General features: G+C 30.3%; 1 long non-coding RNA gene and 2 other non-coding genes across 4 annotated transcripts; all 3 read right to left on the bottom strand.

The window, feature by feature from the left end:
- Positions 1 to 6275: 6275 nt before the first annotated feature.
- LOC136234341 (small nucleolar RNA SNORD24) lies at positions 6276 to 6361 on the bottom strand. Its single transcript, XR_010691229.1, has one exon. It is a non-coding gene; the product is annotated as a small nucleolar RNA SNORD24 (small nucleolar RNA).
- Positions 6362 to 6459: 98 nt separating this feature from the next.
- LOC136234483 (small nucleolar RNA R12) lies at positions 6460 to 6539 on the bottom strand. The gene has a single exon (XR_010691364.1). It is a non-coding gene; the product is annotated as a small nucleolar RNA R12 (small nucleolar RNA).
- Positions 6540 to 8421: 1882 nt separating this feature from the next.
- LOC136231945 (uncharacterized) lies at positions 8422 to 10680 on the bottom strand. 2 transcript variants are annotated; one of them, XR_010690196.1, is made up of 3 exons: positions 10392 to 10676; positions 8917 to 9007; positions 8422 to 8649 (listed from the first exon to the last, which is right to left on the bottom strand). It is a non-coding gene; the product is annotated as an uncharacterized lncRNA (long non-coding RNA). The 2 variants fall into 2 exon arrangements; XR_010690197.1 differs by lacking the exon at positions 8917 to 9007 and having other exon boundaries at positions 10392 to 10680.
- Between the last annotated feature and the right edge of the window lie 268 nt (positions 10681 to 10948).

The raw sequence follows: 10948 nt of genomic DNA, 5'->3' as shown, positions 1-10948 counted from the left end.
AAATACCTAAACATGTTAACTTGACACAGCTCGACCTACTAATAAAACCTGGCCTATTTGAAGAATATAAACCAAAGAGGAATGAATCCTCGATAAATTAGCTTTTATTATATAAGTGAAACCCTAAATAAATAAGGGTAATTTTTGTAATTTCAGATTTTAGTATCATTTTTGTGTTTCTCGAGTTGACCCGAATATGACCCGAAATTTTTAGTATCATTTTTGGGTTGACTTGAAAATGACTCATTACCTACTAAGCTCAACACTAACACTAAATATGTATGTCATGTGATCGTATCATGTGTGGTTTTGTCACCTCTAATTTTCAATATCTGTTGAGAATAATAATAAATAAATAAACTAAAATTGTACGGGTAAATTACATATGGCTACTAAACTTTACTCATTTTAATATTATGATTATTGAACTTCAATTCTTAATGATATGACCACTAATCTTTACACTTTTTAATACGGTTAGCCACTCAACTTTAACTAACTCCGCAAAATAATCGTTAACGACCCCAAAATGAAAATATTCAAGAATTAAAGTTATTCAGAACGACATTTACTATGAAATCATATTTTTTTATTTTACAAAACCACATTTTTTGGAGCTTTCTCTCTCTAAAAATTCATTTTCTCTCTCATAATCAAACAACACTTAAATAACCTCAAAACGAAAAATTTTAAGAATTAAAATTCTTTAAAATATCATTAACTCTTTGAATTTTTTATTTTGAGACCGTCAACGGCCATTTTGAAGCGTTGAGTGACCGTCGGTGTTAAAAAGTGTAAAGTTCAATAGTCATACCGTTAAGAATTGAAGTTCACCACAATGTTAAAATAGGTAAAGTTCAGTGGTCATCGATGTAATTGACCCAAAGTTGTACCATGTTTAATAATTTTGTAGGTGTGCTATTTATAAAATTAACCCATCCTTTATAACTATAATAAATTACCCATGAAAATTTAATTTGTGTATTTACTTGAATTATATATCTCTAACATTTTGAGTCAGGAGCAATTTTACGCCTAATATCTAAAATGGTGCAATTTTACCACTAACATTAGAAGCTAAAAGCAAATTTATCCTTAATATTAATAAATTGGATCAATTTGAAAATTAATTTATCAAATTGTCTTCTCGATCATGAATCTTGTCATCTACACTTCAAATGTGCGTCATTTGATTAGTAACAAATTACAAACATATGTTGGAATGTGAAAAAATAATTATAATAATAATAAAAATATACCGTCTTTTGTACAAATTGGTCAAAAAATTCACTAAATTTATAAATATTAATCTCCAATTCTATTATTAAATTATAAAAAACATGAAATCCTTTTTTTAGAAGGAATTGATATATAATTGGTGCAAAATAAGGAACAAAAATATCTTGTGCTTTGTGTTTTTCCTTTCCTTTGTATAAATATTAATCTCCAATTCTATTATTAAATTACAAAAATTATGAAATTCTTTTTTAAGAAGGAATTGATATACAATTGGTGCAAAATAAGGAACAAAAATATCTTGTGCTTTGTGTTTTTCCATTCCTTTGTAACCAAAAAAAAATAAGGAACAAAAATATCTGTATTTTATAATATTATCTGAAATTGACCAAATTATTAACATTAGAGGTAAAATTGCTCTTGCCTACCAACGTTAAGGGTAAAATTGAACCATTTTAGACGTTAAGGGTAAAATTACTCTTGACTCAAAATGTTAGGAGTATTTTTGCACCTTAACCCTATTATCTTTATGGGTGAACCATTTTAGACGTTAAGGGTAAAATTACTCTTGACTCAAAATGTTAGGAGTATTTTTGCACCTTAACCCTATTATCTTTATGGGTAAAATACACTCATGGCCACTGAAGTTTACCCATTTTAACATTGTGCCAATTGAACGTCAATTTTTAACAGTATAACCACTGAACTTTACACATTGTAACGGCGCAGCGATACCTTTCCCCATCTAACTCGCTAGTAGGAAATAAAGAATCCCCAGCTAATCGAAAAACAGGGATGGAAAATACATCCCTGCCCACCCCGTTTATATCTCTTTGCTTGAGCATTCTCTATTTATGGGCAAACCAACAATTTCACAAATTTCATTTACAAGAAATACACAAATTTGGGAGAAAATCTGTTATCCCCATTTTGGTGTCCCCTTCCATATCCCTCTCATCAAAAATTGTCATTTCTAATTAAAATAATATATTTTATGAGTCAATGGGACCCACATGATTAGAAATGATTACTTTTTGTGAGAGTGACATAGAAGGGGACACCGAAATGAGAATAACAAATTTTCTCTTTCACAAATTTGATTTTTCTTGAACACCATTTTTAAGTTTTCATTTTTCATCACAATAAGAAGCAATTATATACCATAAATATAATTCATCAAATTTTGATTTTACTTCAGTCAACTTTTCTTCTATTAAAACTTATATAATAAAAAAAACAAATGAGAAACAAGAATAATTATTTATGTTGTCGTTAATTCTCAAAAATTGAAAGAACTAACAGAGTGTTTGTTAGAAGGATATAGGAGGTGGGATAGGGATAAAAAAAACAGGAGATAAGTTATCTCGTGTTTGTTTGGGAGATAGAAGAGTGAGACAGAGGAGAGATAAGCCTCTTATCCCTCAAATCTTATACCCAAAAGGGGTGGTATAAGGAGGTGAGATAAGCTCCTACGATTTTAATAGGATGGAAAAGTCCATCTTATCCCTCAAATTAATGTTATGTATTTTAAATAAGGTTAAAATAGTAAAATATATTATTTTATCCCTATCAATATCTCACGTACCAAACATTGAATAATAATTCTCGACCATCATATTTTTATCATTATCCCAACCATTTATCCTTATCTCTATCCCAACTTTTATCTTTATCCCTATCCCAATAGAATACCAAACACCCGTAAATATCTCTTTATTATGAGAGGAGGTGGATTTAGTATCCATTATTCCACTTCATTCACTGAATAATATTGATAACATTTTCTCCCTCTTATTCATCTCTTTACTTTTTCAAGAGTATTGCTTAAAACTATTTTTTCTTATTTATCAAGAACTTTATTCATAAGTAATTTTTCAACAAATGAATCATTGGGATAAGTAGGTTCCCTATTACTTTTTTTTTCTCTTGAAAGCTTCTAGAATCATACATGCAGATTACATGTAGTCGGCATATATGATTCTACAAGTTTAAAAATAAAATAAAATAAAGAATCTATTCATTTCAATGGCTCTTTTATTAAAAAAATTCATTATGAAAAAGTTCTTAAGAAATAAAAAAAATATTTCCAAACAACACGCTTAAGAAAAAGTTGTGGAAATGGATAAGAGGGATAAAAGGTTACCAATATTATCTAATAGATGAAGTAGAACAATGGATCCTCAAACAACATCTCTCGTAATAAAAAGATATTTAGTTCTTCTAAACCCTAAAAAGGAGAGAAAACGTACGTAATTATTCTTGTTTTTTTATTTGTTTATAAATAATTATTTACAAAACAATTAAAAAATAGGTTAAGGTGTAAAAATATCTTATAATAGTAATTTTATCCAAAACATCTAAAATAATAAAATTTTACCTTTAATATTGACACCAATTTTTCCCTTTACATTGACAAATTTAGTCAATTTCAACATTATTATAAAATACATATTTTATAAAACACATATATTTCGTTGCTAGTTTTATATCAGTTACATAAAAAAAACTTTTATAATTTAAGTAGAAATCATCAATTATGTTCGCATTCTACTCAAACATAAAAAAAAACTATTTTAAAGCTCAAAATTTATGAATTAAATCCTAAATAGTTTTTTTATAATAAAAATAGAAAGCTACATATCTTAGACAAATTAATTATTTGAAAAAATAAGTACTTCTTTTAAATAATTGAATGTACTCGATAATAAAGAAATGTATTAAAAAAATCAATTTTTTATTATAAATATGATATAATACTTATCAATTAGAATCTTAAACTATTGAAATCATAAAATTATATTTCTAAACTAATCAAAAATTAACAATTAAGCTTCCATCTATCCTAAAAAGTTAAAAAGTCATGAACTGTAATGATTTTGGTTAAAGAAAATTTGGAAAAAGTAAAAAACTGTTCAACAATATGAGTTTCAATCAAAACTCAATTGATAGTTTTTGAGTAAAATGTGAACCTAATCGATGATTTCTGTTTAGTTTTGAAGAACTAATTAATAATTTTAATTGTTAAGGTTTTAATTTGATTTTAAAATTTTAATTTAGGAAGCCAAAATAAATATTATATCTATAAAAATTAAAAGGTTAAATTTTGGTCTTTGTATGCAAAAGATCTTGAAAAAACTTGTAAAGAATTTATGCCAAAACTAGACCTGTTGAAAAGATAGTTGCCCATGTTAGATATAATATTCCTATTATCCTATAAATAGATTCTTATATCATTAGATAGAGTCTCAATTTGTCTATATCACTAGTTAGATAGAGTTTCGATATTCATATACTTATGTATTGTATTTCTATACAAACTATAATTGTCTCACTATTAATACAATTGTATTCCGATTAAAGTGATTCAAAACAACATTGTACCTATTACTTATTTCACTCTATCTCCATATTATTCCTGTATATCAAACTTACTCGTGGATCTACTTTGAGGACTTGTTGGGTTAGATTTACCGTTTTTTCTTTTTTTTACTCTATCTTCGTATTATTCCTGTATATCAAACTTATTTGTGGATCTACTTTGAGGACTTGTTGGGTTAGATTTACTGTTTTTTTTTTTTTTAGTTTGTGTTTATATATTTTGTTAGATCTCTTTCAAGGTATCTACTCTCTATTATTCTGCTATTTATACCTTTTTTGGATTTAGTAAGAGCGGAAACAATTTATTTTCTACGTGGATCAATATATCTTCATGATTGCAACAAAAGAAAAGACTTAGATCCGAATGTTCAAAAGGGCTTAAATGATGAAGATTCGATTGCAGTTACTTTTCTGCAGATTAAGATTTCAATAAATTATATGTTTTATTGTTTTTCTGTGTGTTTTGTACCTTTTATAATTTTTTATGCTCTTTATAGTCATTTTCATCCCATTGTGGATTTTGTAAGGTTTTTTACCTTTTCAGTTTCTTATTGTACTTGTTCTTTTCATAATTAATGAAGATATAGGTATTTTCATTAAAAAAAAAAAAAAAAAAAAAAAATAACCAATCCGTCTAGATCCGTTAAAAAAAAAAGCATGAGCTTAACTTCAAAACAAATCTGATCCAAACCAAACAGCCCACACACATAGTGAGTTGATCTGTATTTATCTCAAAATTGAGGACCAAGGCAGCCCAGATTTTTAATACTAATTAATAAATTTTATAGTTTAATGTATTTTATATTCAAATTTTCTGAAAAAAAAAAACTTTATATTCTAAAAATAAAAACTTCAAATTTCTTAAACATAAATAGTATCTAAACCACTTAAATCCAAAACAAATTTACAATACTAGTAAATTTCATTTCACATTAATACCATTTGCGTATTCTTAAAAGAAAACCAGTACCATTTATTGTTAATTTTTATTAAGCATTCTTAAAAAAAACCAGCACCATTTCTTGTTAATATATTAATAATGTAAAGTCTAATTTGTAATTAATACATTCTGTCAGTTTTTTAGCAAAATAGAAAAAAAATTGAACTTCATCAATTTTATTTTCTTATAAATTTTGAAACACTGTGACATAGATAGAAGATATTTTTCAACCCTATTAAATCCAGTCCAAACCAGACCTTGTCTAGCCAAACCTACAGCCTAAGCTTATTTTACAAAACAAATCCATATTTTTAGGTAGCTATAATTTTTATTTTTTCCTAAAAAGGAAAATTTCCATTTGTCTTGATTTTGGTTTTCAATATATCCTGTGTGTTTTATGAAATTGCAAGAATTCATTAGTGTAAATTTATGGGATATTAACCCAAAATATTAAATGACAAAAAAATGTATGTCTCATGGCCAGTCCCAATAGGTAAAAGAAGCAACGCCGCTCCCAAAGGCAATGGAATATGAGACAAAATCACCGATGGAGAAGCTAAAAGCTCCTTCAACATCAGTTTCCATTTTATTTCTGACGTTCGCTTTTGAGATTTACAAACACACAATCTGTTTTGTTTGCCCCAATCAAATAAGCATAGATTTCTTTTCAAAAACCACGTCAATTTCAATTTCAATCAATAACCTTAATTAAATAAAAACAGGCCTCAGAGATCTTGGTGGAAAATATCATCACATGAAATTAAATCTCAATCAAGAGTAGCAAATATTAGATTTCCATCACTGGCCAATCTAATTCTATCCAAACAACCACAAAAAAAAACACAGATCTAATTCTATCAAAACAACCACAAAAAAACACAGATCTAAAACGATTTAAGATGATGAAGAGTCAGAAGTAGCTGGAAATTCGTATCATATAATGAAATCAGTGGGAATCCGTCTGATTTTCTTCATCATTCATCTCCATCATCAACAATAAAAGTTGAAAAACAAAAAACAAATGTATCTACCTTGTCACCAAAACTTCCCAGAGAAAATGAAAGATCAGAGCTAAAGGTAGAGATTTACAAACATAAAACCCTAAGATTTCATGTAAATAAAAAATTGAAGCCTTACTTTTGCCTAACGATAGATTCAATGACCAATTCCGAAGTAATCACAGAATTGCAATATCAGGCTTGAAAACACTGAAGAACATTTGAACAAACAATTAAAGATTACAGGCTGGTTTCTGAGTGAAGGCGCTGGTTCAGAGATTTCTGATCTGAAATTCGAGGATTGAACCTGTTTATATAGAGAGGGAAGGAGAGGAGGGGCAGAAAAACCCTAGAAAGAGTGCGGTATATAATGGGCCTGGATCTGGATCTGGGCCTGGGCCGGATGCAGGGTCATATTAAATTAAGAGAAATTATGATAGCAATTCTTAAAAAAAAAAAAAAAAGGACATGGGATTAATTTGGCATTGAAGTTGATTACTAAAATTAAGTCTTAGAAAATATTTCTCTTTAATTTGGAATTTAAAATTAAAATATTTCATAATTATACGTGTCATGAGGAAGTAACACGTGTAAAATAATTACAAATTATATAGTAATGTATAAACATGTTCATGGGTTGGACTCGGACTCGAGCTTGGACAAGGATCAATACGCTTTTGTCATGTCCGATTTGATAATCATGTTATTATTCAAATTAAAACCCTTAACTTCTAACTTTTTGGGTTGTTTAATCCAGTCCTGTTTTGATAATCATACTATTATTCAAACTAGCAAAAAAAATTAAGTGTATGAGATTTGATAAGCCCAAAATATACCTAAATTAGCATGCATATATATAGTAAAATTCATGAAAAATATATATTAATTATTTATTTTGGAAAGATTTCATGTTGGTATTTGTTGTCTATATGCAAGGTGTTAATTATTTAGAAAAATCCAAATATGAGCAAAAATGGAGTAGAAATGAGTGAGAAATCAAGCTTTAGTGAAAATCACGTACGAGAATCAAAAATCACGTCAGAGAATTGAAGCACATTAGAGTTTACTCAAGTCGAGTTTATACTTCGTAGATCAACCGAGAGGTGCTATTTCGAAGATTCGTCGAGAAGAACCAGGATTGGGGACGACCCACGGTCTGATAAACCTACGAAGTTGAGTAAAAGATTGACAACCCGAAACTCATACCTAGTCAAATGCCATTCAAACTTCTCCTTCTCTGTTAACTTGAGATGTTTATAACTCAAACTAATAAATATCTTTTAATTCAATTCCATTTTCGCTGTTGTTTTATTTTAAGTTTGATCTAGCGATACTCTTTAAGTAATTCTAATGGGCGTTTTCATGCAAAAGTATTTATAAAGAGATTTTGGTATTTTCTCATACAAACTTCGTTGAATACTTAAGCAAATTCGGATTTATATTTGGTCATTATGATAGGTCGATTGATCGGACATAAACACCGAATTTAATTAAGGTTTTCAGTCTTAAGCTCAGAAGAAAGATTGATTACAGTTCAATTCCTTTAAATTGAGTAAATTGGTAATTTATTATATATTTTCTAAACAAATCAAAGTTATAAGGTGTGTTTTCGCTAGTGGTGGGCACGGTTCGGTTAACCGGTCCAGTAGGCAAAAAAATTAACCGAACCGTTACCAACGGTTTTTTAACCATGTAAACTAAAACCGATCCATATCAATCGGTTAACCATACAATCGGTTAACCATTAAGTTCGGTTAGATTTTTCGGTTAACGGGTTTTAACCAATTCTCACTGGTTAACCAAAAATCAACGGTTAACCATGATTTTTACCCAAACCTAAATTTTTAAACAATATTAAGATACACATAATTTCAAAAATTCAAATGAAACAAATTCGTATAAAAGTTCAAAATTCAAACATAAGTACCGAACTAAAAAAAATCCATTCAAAACATAAAGAAATATAAATAATATTTCATGAAAGTACTTGTTACAACATTAATTCATCAAATCTTTTCGATCATCATTCATCACACCTTCTCGATCATCATTCATCACTTGTGCAAAGAGGATGATCATCAGTGACACAAGATTCCTCTGCAAAACGAAAACAAAAAATATAGTTAAATTTAGCACCAGAAGTTCCTCACCTGTTTAGTTAATTTAACAACAAAAAGATGTGTCATAATGTAATTAACTATACATTACATTATGACATAGTGTAATTATTTAATAGTATATCCAATGTAATTAACTATATATTATATTACACCTACATGAGATCATTCATCATCATTAGAATGTTACAATGCAATGTGCATAAAAAAAAATTGGTACTTTGGTGCTATGATATTGTAAACTAACCTTTATACATTCTAAAAGTAACCTTTGCAATTTCAAACTTTAATCAGCTGGTATTTACTCAAATGATATAGCTCTGTCATATGGCTGCAAACTAACAAATGAAAGGAAATGAGTGCAAATACACATCTCCAGGGCCATTCTTTACTAACATAGCTCTGTCAGATGGAATCCATACATACAATACACATCTCCAGGGCCATTCTTTACTATAAATCCTCTTAACTTTAATATTACTATTGGAGTGCAAATATAGGTCTATTAAAGATAGAACCTGAAATTGTTGGAAGGAGGAGGGCAAGAAGAGATGCATTTCCTGTAGCATATAATTTTAGGAGCTTGGCAGTGGTCCAAGCACTCTTTTAAGCAATTTTCATTTTCATCTTCATTTTCAGCCCTCAAACCATTATAATCATTATTAATGTTGCTAATACAATTCTCCACTCTATGCCTATATGTAACACCCTGCTCTAATACCATGTAGATATTGTCCGCTCTGGCCCAAATCCAACACCTTGGGCCTCACGGCTTTAAAACGCGTCTGCATGTATTGGATTCACATCTTACTAATAAGCCCCAATCACTCTCTCTCCATTTTCGATGTGGGATTCAGTTCATTCCTGCCCCCATCGCCATCCCTTAGGGCCGCTCCTTGCTTAGGCCTTCTTACCCCGGCACCACCCACTCCGGACCGGGTCGTTACAGGCCCACCAGCTTCCGCCTGGTTTGTCCCCGAACCACACATCGTACGTGGAGAGTCGGCTCTGATACCAATTGTAACACCTTGATCCAATACCATGTAGATATTGTCCGCTCTGGCCCAATTCCAACACATTGGGCCTCACGGCTTTAAAACGCGTCTGCATGTATTGGATTCACATCTTACTAATAAGCACCAATCACTCTCTCTCCATTTCCGATGTGGGATTCAGTTCATTCCTGCCCCCATCGCCATCCCTTAGGGCCGCTCCTTGCTCAGGCCTTCTTACCCCGGTGCCACCCACTCCGGACCGAGTCGTTACACTATATCTCTCATTATTTCAATTTTCACTTTATTTCCTCCTCCTTTTATACCACTAATCTTATTTATTCATTTATCACTTAATTAGTGTTGATTTTGTATTAGATAATATTCCAATTCAAGAATTCATTATTTCATTTTAAAAGTAAAACATATGAAAGGAAAGGAGAACAGAGCTCAGATGACAAATTTGATTTTATTTGTTAACATTGATGTTATTTCAACATAAATTTTGACAGATAAACAACCAAACAATCATCATCCCAAATTTCTCAAAACATAAAAACTCATGGCTTAAGGTGTAACCATAAAATAGTCATGTAATTAATCACGAACAAACAAACAGTATCATGGCTTAACGTGTAGCATGAATTAATCACGAACAAACAAACAGTACTAAGTAGTCATGTAACAAACAAATAACAGTAGAAAAATGAGCTATTAGTAGCAGATATACCTTAATCAACCACGAACAGTGAGAGATCGGAAGACATCGGCGGTGTGAGGAGGAGAGACATCGACGGTGTGAGGAGAAGGACAGCGGCTGTGTGTGAAATCGGAAGAGAGACGACAGGCGGTGTGAGAGAGGAGGAGAGGAAGAGAGACGACGATCGGTGTGAGAGAGGAGGAGAGGAAGATAGATGGGGGGCGGGGCTGCTGTTTGTTCTGGTTGCAAACGATGAGAGAGGAGGAGAGGAAAAGATAGGGTTTTGAACTTAAAAGACTTTTGTTTTTTTAATTTTATAATATACTACTGATACTCTTATTTATTTATGTTATATATAATTTATATATTTTTTAAATTTATATTTATTAAACGGATCGGTTAACCGGTAACCGCGGTTTTTCAACATGTGAAACCGAAACTGGAACCGAAACCTATTTATTTTCGTAACCATTAAGAAAATTGCCGGTTCGGTTAACCGCTTTTTCCGGTTCGGTTACCGGTTTGATCGGTTTTTTTGCCCACCCCTAGTTTTCGCTTAGTATAAATTAACCTTGAAAGAAGCTTTA

This window comes from Euphorbia lathyris, chromosome 6 (genome assembly GCF_963576675.1).
Source record: "Euphorbia lathyris chromosome 6, ddEupLath1.1, whole genome shotgun sequence".
Classification (NCBI taxonomy): Eukaryota; Viridiplantae; Streptophyta; class Magnoliopsida; order Malpighiales; family Euphorbiaceae; genus Euphorbia; species Euphorbia lathyris.
Note: the sequence above shows the minus strand (reverse complement) of the source record. Positions and strands in the feature narration are given on the sequence as shown.